Source organism: Pinus tabuliformis, chromosome 4_2 (assembly GCF_031772625.1).
Source record: "Pinus tabuliformis cultivar Carrire ecotype Pingquan chromosome 4_2, CPIR1, whole genome shotgun sequence".
Classification (NCBI taxonomy): Eukaryota; Viridiplantae; Streptophyta; class Pinopsida; order Pinales; family Pinaceae; genus Pinus; species Pinus tabuliformis.
This window is the reverse complement of record NC_142304.1, coordinates 70649149-70665642: the sequence shown is the minus strand read 5'-3', so window position 1 is coordinate 70665642 and position 16494 is coordinate 70649149.

Below are 16494 nucleotides of genomic sequence, written 5' to 3'. Positions count from 1 at the left end.
TAGTTGGTGATGTTAGGAAATGGTTTAGATCACTGCCTGATAATAGTATTGATAGTTTAGAAGTATTTCATTAGCAATTTTTGAATAGATGGGAGAAGAAAAAGAATCCTCTACAGATCCTTTAGAATATGAAAATATTAGGAGGGGACCCAATGAAATTGTTCAAGATTACTGCACCATATTTAACAATATATACAATGCAATTCCAGTCAATCTTAGACCCCCACCTGACTTAGCATTAATAAATTTCCCTGGTGGTTTTGACACAGACATGGCATTCCATCTCAGGGAAAGAAACCCCCCAACCCTAGAAGATATGCAAAGTGTAGTTGTGAGTGTAGAGGCTAATTTATTAGTTAAAAGAGCTAGGGTTAGGAATGAAAGAAGAGGAACAGCTAAAGATGAGCCTTCACCCTCTGACATTAAAATAGATAGATTAGAAAAAGGCATGGAAAAGTTAATGGATAGAATCGAGAATATAGAGGAAACCCCAGTGGGATAATCAACAAGCACCTCGAGTTAGAAACCCGAACTTTAGGAAAAACCAAAACCAAAACATTGGAAAAAATGGACCTATTCAGAATATTAGGCCTCCTTTCCAAGAAAATTATGCAGAAACATCCCATGTTGAAGACCCAAAGCAAGACACATAGATTAACCTGATGGGATTAGATGATGAAGGTGTTGTTTTTCTGACCCAAGATGATCAGGAATTGCATATGCTGCAGCAATTGCAAATCCAGTCTGGAGAGTCATTTGATTATAAACAAGGTTATGATTCTATCATCTTTGAAGTGCATAAACATTATAACCTAAGGACTAAAAAGAATTATGATATCCCTGACCAAACCAAGAAAACAGTGCCAAATCAACCCAAGAAAATCAAAGAAGCCCCAGTTTCTAAAATCCTCCAGATTCTCCCCAGACAAAACCAGAATCCTTCTATCCCCACCATTGTAGATATAACCCCTAATCAACCTTCTGATGATCAACCATCTACTTCAATTCCCCCTAAAAGCATAGTGGACACACCTCAGAACACTAGATTTGAAAACTCACAAAAAGAGGTCCCTAATAAAGGAAAAGAAGACCATCCCACTCAAATCCCTGCTGTGAAAATTCAAAACCCTCAAACAGAAAAAGCCCCTTTGCCATTAAATTTGGGAGCAGAGGTAGCTAAGTTAAAGATTTTAGTCCCTTTAACATAACTAATCAAGAATGAAACTTACAAGACACAGATAAACCAGACTCTAAACATTGCTAAAAATGAGGATTCCGTTAACCTATTTGATGACCAACCAGAACTTATATTTGGTCCAGATGTTAATGGCAAACCACTAGAAGGAGGAATACCACCTTTCTACATTAGCCTTAGCATCCATGACAAAATTCTTCACAATGCAATGTTGGATTTTGGGGCCTCCCACAACTTAATGCCCAAATCAGTAATGGAGAAATTAAACCTAGACATTACAAGGCCTTACAAGGACTTATTTTCATTTGACTCAAGTCAAGTAAAGTGTCTCGGGTTGATTAAAGACATGTGTGTTACCTTAGTTCAATATACTTCCAATAGCATCCTAATGGATATTGTGGTTGTTGACATCCCACCGAAGTATGGCATGTTGTTATCCAGATCATGGGGAGCCAAACTTCAGGGATCTTTACAATTTGATATGTCATATGCAACAATCTCTGTTTTTGTACAACCTAAGAAGCTGTACCGAGAAACTTTAATGAAATACATGGTAAGTAGCCAGGATCGGCCTCAAAATTTTCCTATCTACGCTGTGCATTCATACATTGATTCTTTTATCCTGTATAATGCTTATCAAACACAAGAAACTCTTTTAGATAGTGTTGATACAAAACCAAAAGAAATTGTAGTTTCAAAACAAGAGGAAATTGTCCAAACTTTAGAACTTTCCACTAAATAAGGTAGTCAAAATGAGGAAAAGTTTGTGACACTAGATGATGAGAATTATGAACATGAGCTATTGTGGCATCATGAGTTTGATGGGTCAGTCAATAAGTTTGGAGTAGAAGCAGGAGTTTGGATATACAATCTGGAGAATAATCACTCAGAAGGCCATGCATACAGACTAAATTTTAAATGTACTAAGAATATGGCCGAGTATGAGGCACTAATTTTAGGTCTTAAATTAGTTAGAAATATAGGAGCCAAAAGAGTCTCTGTCATGGGAGACTCTAAACTAATTATAAAACAAATTGATGTTGTATATATTACTAAGGACCCTAGGTTAAGTTGTTATAGAGGAACCATTGTAGAAATACTAAAAGCTTTCTTAGAAACCAAGATTGTTGTAATTCCTAGAAGACATAATAAGCAGGCTCATAGTTTAGCAATGTTTTCCAACACCTGCAAGTTACCCTTTCAACCTAACCATCAGTACACTGCTGAAGTTAGGCACAGACCTGCAATTCCAGATAATTTGAAGAACTAGCAAATATTTTCTGATGACAAATAGATAAACAACTTTTTAATCTCAGAAGAAGAATTTGTAAATAGTAATATAGATACTGACACATCAATAGATCCTAACATTAAAAAAAAAATAGAAAGAAATGAGATAGAAGGTGAAGAGATAGATAGATTTCATCCCACTAAATTTACAAAATTAGATGTAGAGAACCTAAAACGAGTTGAGATTGATGAAATAATTAATGAAGACACCGAAGTAATCAACCTCAAAGACAATTTCTTACCTAAGGGATTAACCCCTGTGGAAGACTTGTTTGATTCAAATGATGTTCCTAGAAAGCCATGGAACCTTTGAAATATGATATAGAGGAGTGTAATATAGGCACTGATGAAAATCCAAAATTGATTAAACTTTCGAAATCACTACCTCCAACTAAAAAGGTGAAATACATTGAGTTATTAAAATAATTTCAGGATGTTTTTGCTTGGAATTATGAGGACCTCAAGTCCTATGACACCAAAATCATACAACACACAATCCCTATAAAATAAAATAAAAAACCTTTCAGGATAAATCTTAGAAGGATAAATCTTGTCCTATTACCTTCAATTGAAAAGGAAATCCAGAGAATGTATGATGCTAAGATAATTGCACCAATCAGATTTTCTGATTGGGTTTCAAACTTGGTGCCAACTAGGAAGAAAACTGGTGAGATCAGACTCTGTGTGGACCTTAGGAACCTCAAAAAAGTATCACTTAAAGACAATTACCCTCTCCCCAAAATGGATCATATTTTGCAAATGGTAGTTGGATCAACCAGAATCTCATTATTGGATGGGTTTTCTGGTTACAATCAGATCTTAGTTCATCTTGATGACCAAGCCAAGACTACCTTCACTACTCCTTGGGGCACATTCATGTATGTGAAAATGCCTTTTGGACTAATTAATGCAGTAGCCACTTTCCAAAGGGCTATTGATATAGCCTTTGCCAAAGAAATTCATGATTTCCTTGTGATATATCTAGATGACTTATTGTGTTTTCAAAATTTGATAGTCAACATTTGGATCATCTAATGCAGGTTTTTATTAAATGCAGGAAATATGGAATTTCTTTAAACCCCAAGGAGTCTTTGTTTGGGTTAGAAGAAGGAAAGTTACTAGGTCATATAATTTAAAAATATGGTGTCTGAATAGACCCTGCAAGAATAGAAGCCATCTTATAGATACAACATCCAAGGAACATTAGGGAATTACACGGTTTCTTAGGGAAAATTAACTTTCTTAGAAGATTTATTTCTAATCTAGCAGAATTAATTAGATCACAGAACAATATGTTGAAAAAATATTTGACCATAAAATGGACTGTTGAGGCTAAGAAATCCTTTGAAGATATCAAACTAGCCTTAACTAAAACACCAATTTTGATAAGTCCAAAATTTGACAGAGATTTCATCTTATTTTCCTTTGCTTCTGAGCACACAATTGTTGCAGTTTTACTGCAGAAATTTGACCAGGGCTATGAACAACCTATTTCTTTCTTTAGCAAATCCCTAAGAGATGCCCGCTTAAAATATAACATAATGGAAAAACAAGCCTTTGCTTTGGTCAAAGCTATCAAGGATTTTAGGGTGTACATTTTATATTCTCATATGGTAACCTATGTTCCTAATTCAGTAGTCAAAGACATCCTAACTTAGGGGGGTCTAGATGGAAAGAGGGGAAAAATAATTGCTACTATTCTAGAATATGACATAGAAATGCAACCAACTAAGTTAATGAAGGGCCAATGTTTAGCCAAGCTCATGGTTGAATCAAACTGTCAGTCCCTGGATATAAAATTTATTGCACAAATAGATAATGAAGAGGAGATGGCAACTCCACTAATCAACCAAGCCTTTATTGAACCACCATGGTATGCTGATATCATTTAGGTTTTACTGAATTTACAAGCTCCTCCTAAATTATCTAAGATCAAAAGCAGATTTTTAAAGATGAAATCCTTAAAATTTTGTATATTAGACAATGCTTTGTTTTGGAGAAGACATGAAGGTATTCTTCTCAGCTGCTTATTAAAAGATGAATCTGACAAAGTATTACAAGAGTTTCATGTAGGTGATTGTGGAGAACACCTTTACTGGAAAACCATTGTTGATAAGATTCTTAGAGCAGGTTTCTACTGGCCTACCTTGTTTTCTGATGTAAAGAAATATGTGACCTCCTATCACAAATATAAAATTTTTGAGGGAAAGAAAAAGCTTCTACCTTATCCCCTCAAGCTAATCTCTGTTGAAACACATTTTCAACAATGGGGTTTAGACTTCACTGGTGAAATTCACCCACCTTCTTCTGCCCAACACAAATGGATCCTCACTGCCATAGACTATTTCACAAAATGGATAGAGGCCATACCTTCAAGGCAATGCACTGACACTGTTATCATAACCTTCCTTGAAACCAACATTCTATCAATATTTGGATGTCTAAATAAGCTCATTACTGATAATGCAACAACCTTTAAATCCAAAAGAATGATAGATTTATGTAACAAGTATCATATAACCCTGGGCCATTCCACAACCTATTATCCTCAAGGAAATGGACTGGCAAAATCCTCGAACAAAATTTTGGTGAACATCATCGAAAAGTTGTTAGAGGATAATAAGAAAACATGGAATAAAAAGCTAGTCAATGCCTTATGGGCAGATAGACTAACCACTAAGAAATCAATTGGTACCTCTCCCTACCAACTAGTTTAGAGGATGGAAACTGTTTTTCCATCCTCCTTAGGAACACCAGTGATGAACTTTCTTCAAGAAATGCAGGTAGAACCAAATAGTATCCAAAGAAGAATCAACCAACAATACATCTTCAACAAACCAGGGAGGAAGTATATATCAGGTCTCAAGTTGTGCAGGAAAGGATTAAAAATATTTTTGACAAGAGAACCAAGGCTTAAGATTTCTACCTAGTTGACAAAGTACTCAAGTGGGATTCAAGGAGGGAAGATAAAAGTAAACATGGGAAATTTGATTTCCTATGGAAAGGTCCATATGTCATTTATGCTTTCAGAGGTAATAATGCTTTCTTCTTAAGAGAAATGGATGGTACAGAAGCAGAAGGTTGACCAGTGAATGGTTGAATGCTCAAACACTGTTTTGAACCTAACTACGTATTTTTACTTCCCAATGTACATATTTCATTTTTCTTCAAAAAGTTTAGTCTGGATTGGATGGTTATTTTTGAAGTTGAAGCCCGAAGAGAAGGCCCCAAGCTTTAAGGATTCACTATCATAAGTATCAAGAATGCAGAGGCATAAAGGATAATTCTGCAAGGTAACATCAATAGCAATTCAAAGGCTACTGATCTACAAAGTTCTTGACATTTCACCAGGAAATTCCATCCCCAAGTGGAGCCACTATTAGGTTCCTATACCAATAGGAGTCATAATTTTGAATGACTAAGGTTAAGCCTTGTAATATTGTACATACCTTTGCTTTCTGCAAATGTTTTCCATATTAAAAAATTAAAAAATGTAAAGAGGGTATGTCCTAAAAGAATAATCAAAGGATAAAAAGAATGAAAATAGGTAAAAAAATGAAATATATGAACCCCAAAAGACAAAAAGAGACCATTAAAGTGTAAAAGTCAAAATGCCACTACTATTTACTTTTTATGCATAATAAATGATTGTGTGCAGCTTGTTACTTATGCAACAATCCATGATGGTCAAAATGTTTAAACTTGGTTATTTCATACTTTGAATTTTATGTTTATAGGTAGCGAATAAATCTGACCAAACAGTGTAATCTTGGCAAATCATTAGATAGGTAGAGTGAATAAAAGGAGCTCACCAGTTTAAGTTGAGCCCTTGGATGATATAAGGTTAGAATTAGATAGTTTATTTTGTAAAGAAAAGAAAAAGATTGATAAGGGTTTGCTAGCCTAAATGCACCCAAATAAAGTGAAGAAAAATGGTAGGATGAGTAAGTGGGTATGTAGTAGAAAGGTTGCAGAAATATCATGTCATTTGATACAAAAAGCACTTATTTCATTGTTCCAAATGCGTCATTTAAATATGCATAAGTGGTAAACAAAACAAAATCAATGGTTCACAATTTGGTTTACTTAACATCACCTCATTCACTTTAACCCCTATGACACTCACTAACTTCCCTTCTATAATAGAAATATTAATACCTATAGTTTTTAATTCAAAAAGGCTTAGAGCATTTCTCTGACTTCTGGTGGGACTGGACCCTCGGCTTGATGACTTAAGAAGGAAAGGTGTTAAATTTCATCATAATTCATTCATCCCCCTCACAAAACCCCTTTTCCTAAGCTTAAGTTCGCTTGCCTAGGAAAACCCCTTTATAAAGATGTTTTATGTACAAAATCCACCAAATACATTTATCCTAAGCACTAGGTATATGGAAAGCACACACCATTTCATATACCTAATTGCAATACCCCTTCCGCTCATTTCACTTCATATTAACTTTTTAATTAAATATATAAAATTCCTGAAAAACCCACTACCCCGTATATATTTAACTCCCTTATACAAAATAACCCCACCCCTTAGTTTAGTTATAAACTATACGACTACCCCATATCCCACAAATATTTTAAATCCCGCCCTCAGTCCTTAATCCCGTGTTAAACAGTCCTCGATGAGATTAAGCTCCAATTTAATCTCATATCGCCGATGATTAGACCCATGCCCCCCCCGAAAAACTTTATGGGTAAATCGTTGCGCAGCTTCACCTCCCGATCATCGTATGATCTCCCTCCCCCTCATCTAATGGCTTGCATCCATATCGGGCTGACCCGATGTCTACCTTTTACCCACCCGATAAGGTGGTTTTCCTCCCGCCCCCCAAAGCTACGTGGCAAACGCTGAATGGAATCAGGCGACCCCTCCCGAATACCGTCTGCACCACAAAAGCAATGTGATGGACCTCCCAAACCACTTACCCCTTTCAGTCAAATTTTCCCAAGTACCAGTTCCCCTAAGTCCACATTTTTCATGAGATTGTTCATATGTGTTATGCTTACTACGTCCCCAATCACAGAACTATCATGTCTCATGACCAGAAGGTCCTTTTCACCATCACTACTGAGTCTATTAATGAAATGTTGCAGCTCCAACCAGGGCCAAACCTAACCCCACTCTCAATTGGTGACTTGTTGGACCTGTATCCTAAACTTGGCTCTGCGAAATTGGCCCAACTATTCCAAACCTTCATCACAGAAGAGAAACACATCCCTAAGGACTCCCCCCCATATGTCGCTGCTATTTGTTCCCCATGGGGCAAAAATATTATAGCCCTTATATCCTGCATTTTTGGGTACACCGCTAGTGAATACATTGATGAGTTAATCCTTGGCTTCATGTCCATCTACACTCCAGGACAACCTCCTGCTATCATTTATGACTATGCCCAATTTATAGCTGATAGGATGCATGAGCAATTCCTTAGAATGAACAATGAAAGGGTTTTCAAATATTCTTTAGTTTTATACCATATGTTCTTATATTACCAACCTGATAAGTTCCCATTCACCCTTCAGAAGCTGGACACCAAAGGACAGCCCAGGTCATTCATATTTTGGACCCCATTGATCCACCGATCTCAGTCTCCATACTCTTATTCTGATTTTATTGATTTATTTGTACACCCAGTCATGGAAATGTTGACTAGAAGCCCTCCTCCTAGAATCAGTCTAGAAATAAAGAGATTCCTTCAATTGTCTAAATAGACCAAAGTGGGTGAGTAGTACCTTTCCCAGAACCATACAGAAATCAGGATATATGGTTGCATGCTTGCACCATATAAGTTGCCAATATACCTCCCCATGAGGTTGTTTGCCCTAGAATATTATAGACAAATCATCAATGCAGATGAAGTCAACTTCGTCAATGCCAAGAAGAAGGCTTATTTCAAGATAAAAGACCAACTAGGCCCCTTCACATGCAACTCTAGGGAGGCAGGCAAAGAAGCAAACCTAATTCTGCAGAGATTGAAATTCCAAAGAAGTTTTGTTTGGAGATATGACCCTTTGGAATTCATCACAAAGAAGAAACATTTGGTCAAGCTAGGACCTTTCATTCACCATCCCATACCTAAAATAGAAGCATATGCAAATCAAACAGAATGGATGGAATGTACCCTAGTAGACCAAGACAGCACCAGAGTAGACATAGAGAATGCTCTAATTGATTTAGAAAAGTAGCTTGATGACAACTCTTTTCTACAGGTACAAGAAGGACCAGAGACTACTATGAGCACCCCTCCAGTCATGCAGACTCCTCAAAATGAGGAGAAGATCCCAAAAAGAAACAGAGAAGGGCTTCCACTTCAGGAATGGCCACCTCTTATTTGAAATAGGAATCAAACAAGAGGCAAAGGCTAAATCCAGCCTCTGAGCAAGAGTATACTGAAGACTCGGTTGAGGTCACAAATACAGGAGCAGAAAGAAGTAGGCCTACCACTCCATCTGGAGGCATGCAAGAGCCTTCCACATCACAAACTCAGATGTTGGAAAGGCAACTTAGTGTTGAAGTGTCTTCCTTTAGAATGCCTATTGACAAAAACCAAGATATCAAGGAAAGATATAAAGAAATCAAAGCTAGAAATGAGAGGCTTAAGGCCAAAACATGTGCTCAACACCTGAAGCTGACTCCCACCAATCAAAAAAGTCTAATGTCAGCCTTTCACATTAAAGATGGAAAGTTGCAGATGACTTTTGTTAAACCCACAACTCAACAGCCAAAGACAGCATCAGATTTCAAAAGGGTATATTTTGAAGTGTTGGCAAGGGATATTCATCCCATAGACCAAATTGAACTACACAAACAGGCTGGAGAGATGATATACTCCACCCTGACAGGTAAAGGCATAGCTGCCCATTAGCTATAGAACTCTCTGAACAACATCTCAGCACAATTCCAGTTAGAGAAGGCCTCCTCAAAGGCCAAGGACACTAGGATCAAGTCCTTAGAGGACTTAGTGATTAAATTGGGACACGATCCCAAGGATATAAAATCCACAGAATAGCTTATTAAATAGAAGAACGATGATATAGATGCATTGAAGAAACAGCTAAAAATACCTCAGCTGCAGCATCCACAAACATTGGAACTCCTAGAAGCCCATCAGGGGCATGAAGAACTAATGGACTTAGTCTTAAAGCTGAATGAGCAACTAAAAGAAACAAAAAATGAATTGGATTCTTTAATGCAATTAAAACAAGCAGATGTGGCCACTTCTTCAACAAATGTTATCCCTACAGTCTCCACAGCAATGCCATCCACACTAGCAGCATCTTTGGCACCTACAACTCCACTTGCAACAGCCTTGCCAGCAACAACAGAATCTACATCAGCAACAGGTGCATCAGGAGAGAACGCAGCAGAACTAGTCAAAGCCATGGAAGAGATGTCTATCCAGGCTATTGAAATAAACAGGTTAAGAGAAAAGGTTTCAAGTTTGGAAACAGACTGCAAACCTTCCCAACTGAAGTAGAAAGAATAAGCACAAAAAGCCCAAAGAATGGGTGAGAGAATCAAAATCCTAGAGAAGGATTTAACATTGGAGAAACCACTTGGACAAACCAAGGAAATGCTGTGGGCCAATATCATTGACTTTGTCAATGATATTTGGCCATCAATCCAAGTTATTTTTGAACAAATAGAGTTAGTAAAGATAGCTATAGAAGCTATCCAGAAAGTGAAGGAGGAGTTGGGAGATAAGCTAGAGGATGCAAATAGACTCATCCACTTCCTCAACAGCAAGAATAGATATGAGCTCCATGAGCTAAATATAGAAGATAGGACTGCTACCATTTTAGAAATAAGGAAGGTCCTTTCCAAAAGGAACCTTATGCTTAATTTGGAAGAAAAGTCCCATAATATGCAGGTAGCCATTGACAAGTTCCATATTTTGAGGGAGAAAGTTCTGCCCAGTCCTATGGTTATCAATGACAAACTCATGACACAGTTGGACTATGGTGATAGACTCAGAAAATTGGCTAAGGAACAAGCCAGTTCTTCATCCATAAAATCCCTGCCAACAGGTAAAGTGTTATATGACACATTTGAGAAATTGTTTTTCCTTAAGCATGAGATAAAACATTTGTTCCTCACCAAGCCCAATTTTGCCAAGTATACTAAATTTGATGAAATCTACAGGAGAATGATGAATATAAAATTACCAGATGTAGAATGGTGGGATACTATGACTGATTTACTATGATAAATTTACAGCTAAAAGTTACCACATAGTAAAAATGAAGGAAACGATGTAAACAGGTAAAAACAACACAACGGGGTCAAAGAGTATCAGTTGAAATATGAAAGTAAAGAAGACTCCAACATGAAACTCCATGACTGAAAGCCAGCATAAAGGGCTACAAATCCAACCATAACAGCCAACAGTACCAAATAAAAAGGGAAAGCATGAAACAGTTCATTATTTGTCTCTATCTTCTTGCAAGAAGATATTTGTATTTCCTAAATTTAATCTCAAAATAGTTTGAGATATTTTGTAATAATTTTTTTTTATAAATACTTCACAATTCGAAGTATGTAGGGTGGATTCCAAACATTTCTATAGACTTCATGTTCTTAAGTCTGAAATTCTATTGTATCAATGACTGGATCAGCTAGCTAGATCAAGGAATAAAGATCAGATATTTCATTGGATTCTCTAAAAATATGAATGCTATAACATGGAATGATATCTCAGAAATTGCTTAGATGCACTTTGTCTTGATTGTTATGCATGTTCAATGTTCTCTTCACAAATCTAAGTTAAGGAATTCTTGATTGCTCCTTAGTTTAGGTAATTTCTTGTGATCTATAGCAAAGGATTATTAATTGCCCTATGTTCATGATTATCCCTTGTTCTTCATTTTAACCCCATCTGAGGATTTTTAAGTGCTCTCTCACCCTTGTTAGGATCATTTCACCCATTCAACCTACAGATTTGAACTTTACTTTGCTAGCCTGCCCTATGAACATTCCCTTAACTGAATTGATCCAGTTCTGCTATCCATTTGTTGACTCCATAGCCCAATGGCTTAAAGACCTTACTCTATCCATATGTTCCGAGAATTCCACCACCCAACCTTCAATTCAAAACCAAAACCCTAATGAACATTAAGAACTAGCCTAAAATCCCATAAAAACAAAGCTAAATTATATAGAGAGGGCCATGTCTGAGTCATAGGTTGGCTAGAGCCTATACTTAAAATATTGGTTTGTGGTTACCTCGGTTTCTTCCTTCTTCTGATAACTTCTAAGGAAAATTCTGAGTGATAACAATATGTAACTTGCTCAAATAAATCTTCTACGATCATACACATGCTTCCAAGAAGGAAAATGAATATGGAAAACACATAAGAGAAACAACATATACTACAATGTACCAATACATACTATAATCAGCCTGGTGACTTTTATTATAATATCCAAGGAAACCAAAATCATTACACAAGTACTCAAAATGCCAAAACTCTGAACCATTTTCTAATGGTTCTTATGCCTTTTAAATATTATATCAAAATCAGTTACAAAGGTAATTGTCAAAACGTCTATAACCACTTAACTATCCATTAATTTTACAAGGTTTCAAAATGCAATTTTCTCATTTTTGAGAAGTTTGTTGACTAGTGGAACATTCAGTTTGGGGATTGGTGCTTGGTTTAGCCATTTTAACTTCTCCTTCAATAGGAGTAAACAACCTTTCACATTTTTTCCAAATTTATTCTTCTAGGAGCTTACACTGGATCATTTTATGTAATGAAACTTTCAAATTTGAAAGCTTTGTATAATCAGGTTTTACAACAAAAAGTGTCTTCATCAGCCAAACAAGTTGGAAGTCCCTCTCCAAATAATTCACTATGTTACTTCCCTTTAGAATTACAGTCTTTCCATGTGTTGTATCTTATATGCTTTTAAAAATCACTAGTTCCTTTTCATATAGTTCCCAAGAAAATAGATTTCCTTGCTAGTCCCAAAAACTTGGTAGACATAGTCCTCTGGTCAATTTTGGAATCAAACAAAGATATTGACTCATGGACCTCCTCTAATCTATTCTTAACTTAAATACAAAGTAGGTTTCTCTCATTAATTTTACCTATTTCCATAATTACTCTAGCTTTGTCTCTGATCTCTAATGCCCTTAGTTCATTTGAAGATTTTACATTTCAATATTTGATCATCTTTTTAGCCTTCGTTGCTTCTTTTTGTACAATTTTCTTTCATGCATCAATGTTGAATTGAGACCCATTCATCAAAATATTTTGTTTAGAAAATATATGAATAGACTCCCATTTAGAATGGACCTCCTAGATGATATCATTCCAAACAATTTGTCTAGCTTCAATCAAAGAGATATTTCCCTTCAATTTTGTTTTTAACTCCTTGATCTCATCTTGTGATGCATTTTTTTTGGTGGTCAACTAATCCTTGTTTTATTTGTTGTATTTAGCTACCTCTCCTTAGTATGAATTTTTTCCTTTACTTGAGTTTGATTATCCTAAATTTTCTTTAGTTCAATCACTAAAATTCCAAGTTTTGTCATAACTTTTGTAAGCTTCTCTAAGGGGTCATTTGTCTCACTTGGGACCATAATAGTGAAAACATTGCTTTCAATTGATTATCATAAGTCTTGCATTTGTTTCTGCAAAATGAAAATTTCTTTGTTTTTGTCCACTAACTCTCTTGTCAACATTTCATTCTCTTTCTCAACCTAATCTAGTTTAGTTTTGACCATGCTCAGTACCAAGCATTTTCAACTTATTCCTTAATGACTGCATCTCATATTCTGTGTTTTGTAACAAGTTTTTTACAACTTCCTTGTCTTGTGGATCTATTCCTAGTTTAATAACTAGCTTCTTATAGTCCTCATTTTGAATATCGTGTGCTCTAGAATTTGCCTTTTCTTGCTTGAGATTATTTGAAACTTTCTCCAAAATATTTTCTACTTTACTTACTGTCAAATAAAATTTTCTTAGGTCACTATAGAACATTCCCCTTCTTGTATATGCAAATTAATATTTCAAGCAGTGGGATGTCAGCTGCATTTATGGATAGATCTAATGTTTTAAAATCAAGTCCCAAAGGAAGAGACTAAATGTTTGGATGAATGAGGGAAAATTTTAATTGGTTCCTTTATTAATACATAGTAGAGAGTAGTCTTGTTTGATAAGTTGTAGTTGCTTGTGCTGTTAGCTGAGTTGCCATGTTGCTTCTCACCTTATGAGTTATTTCTTTAATCTTTTGATAATTCCTTTGTAACACTTCTGTGGTGGGCGGAGTTTCTTCAAATAGGAATACTTCCAAATCAATGGAAAGAGAGGAGGTATAGAACTCTATGTTTCCAAACTGCATTTTAAAGCCTAGTTGATTTGAGGGTCCCTCTCTTAATTTAACTTGTACCTCTGCTTCTTCTTCTCTTTGAACCTTTCCTCTCTTTTACAATTGTGATTATTCTATCTCAACATCAATTTGTTTAGGTATATTTATCTTCAATCCCTTATCCCTCACTACAAGGGTTTGAACATCTATTCTTTATTGCATTTTGTTGCATTACCATGTTTCTTGATTTTCCATTTCTCAATTTATGGCTTGGTTTCTGTTGAGGGCCCAGAAATCGGGTCAACAACAAGGGGGATACCCACCCAGTCCGGAACCTGGTTGGCGGCTCCTTACCCGTTTGGTGTAGCGGGTCTGACTGGGGATAATGGGACCAGCTTCCCAATCTAAAGGATGTGTGTGTGTGTAGATTTTGATTATGCTGATTCTAGAAGTAGTTTAGAGCTAATTTAAATCTAACTTGTAAACTGACTCTATGCTATTGTAATATAATGAAAACAACACATCTAATCTACGCTATCCCGGGATATATCTCTTCTATTATGCGATCTAAAAAGATTTCGAACAATAACTGGTAATAAAGATCATTCAGCTATCATAAGAATATAAATCAATTAAGATGAACCATTCTGCATAAAAAGTTAGGCAAAACAGTTGTGAACAGCATATCGCATAATAAGTCATTCATATGTCAAGCACAAACAAATGATTCCACCGTACAGAAGTGCCAAATGGTAACCCAGACATTCATACATCAACATATAAACAACTAAAACTGCATATCACTCTAAGAATATAAGCAGAAATTCGTCAAGAGATAAAAGTACCATTTATGACTAATTTTCACTCACAAACTTCAAGCAATAATGATTTATCTCTACTTACTTCTAACGCCTACTAAGAGTACAGAAGTGCAACATCAGTAGCAGACATTAAAATGCAAACATAAATAAATCTCGATCCCTCCATTCATCAAAACCTCCTCTGAGGGTGCAGAAGTGCATGTTCCGAGGACAAGTTTTTGACAAATTTCTGGACCCTTCTCCAATGCAATGAGAAGGGTTAAAATACTACTTCCTAATTCTAATAATAGTATCATTACAAAATTTTAGGATACGGTTTTCAAATGACTGTCCTTTTTCTAATCTAGTAAAAAGAGAAAAAACAAAATTCTAAATGAAATCACTTATGAGCTTGGTCTTTAAAGTTGCAAGTGTCCAGCATAGGCTTGAGAAGAGTCGGCTGGCTGATTTCTGCGCTGAGCTGGGCTGCGAAAACGACATCTATGAGAGCTGGCACTAACTTCTCAGCTGCGTTAGTAATGCATTTCACCGTCATCCATTGGCTGTGTGGTTTAACCAAATACGTCCAGTAACATTCCCAATTCAGCCTAACCAATGCTTGGATTGCTTTCCCTTTTGCCTGTGCTTTCTGCCTCCATTCTGTTTCCAGTTGCAACTTGTTTGGTAGGTACCCCGGGGTGGTCTCTGCAATTAAATTTGCTCTGTGTAAATTTTCATTTACACAGTCGATAAGAATGCTTGCCTGTGTCGCTGTTGTCTCTGCTGCTTGCTCCGCCCGTGTGATTTGATCGTCCCATTTATTAAAGAGCCACTCTTTATGATTTTCATTAATCCTGGGTGCACCTGCTCTTTTCCCTTCCTCATCATCTTGCCAAGCCAAATATTTTGTCACCCTCTTGTCGTTCTGATCATAGTCACTCCGCAAATCCACCACTTGACTGGTGATTTTGTCGCTCAGTGCACAATAGTGACTCCATTGTGATATTTTACGTCCCAACTCTTCCTGTTGCTGCAGTAGTTGCTCGTTCAAGCCGATAGATTCTGAGATAAACTCTGCTAGCTTAGGCTCATCTTTATGCGTTTCTTGCAAAGTCTGCAATTGTTTTTCTTTTTCTTCGAGACTCCTTTGATAGCCTATCTGCATCTGTTGAAAGTCTTCCTGTAGCTTTTCAAGCTGTCTGGAAGCTTCAGTGTTCGCGTTGGCTTGTTGCAACTGTTGTTGTAGCAGTTGTATATGATTTTCTTGTTCCTTTAATAGTTGTTGAACTTCAGAGGCCTTATCAATAGTTGCAGAAGCATACGCTCCTGCAATCTGAGACAGCTTCGTAAGATTTTCAGTCGGATTATTATTGGGGTCTTTCCATAAGACGTCCAAATGTTCAGCCTCTTGAGACAGTGTACTTTCAAGCTTTCTTTTCTTTCTCTGTCTCCTTACAACTGCTTTGTGTTGGGGACTATAGAATACATCCATTGGGGGAATTTCTTCTACGTTAAGTAGAAGTTCTAAGGTTGGAGCGATAGGAAGGTGTTCAGCTTTTGTGGCACTACTGACTATGGTCGAAATGACTTCTTGCACCACCTGTGTATTATTCACAGGTGTTTTCGGGACTTGCCCTTCAAGATTGATCAATTCATTGAAGGTTTCCCACTCTTTATCTAGCTCTGTCGTGATAAGTGGTGCTTCGATGACAGGAGGGGGGACATCTCTTGATGGTGAGGCGATAACTTGCTACTGAGACATTGCACTCGACTGAGCTGTGTCTTTGGTTGTTTCTTCGTTTTTTCCTTGGTCGTGACCAGACTCTTTAGGATGCTCAGATACTTCTTGCGCGGCGTTGGACTTAGATCTGGAGGTGCTGGAGTTT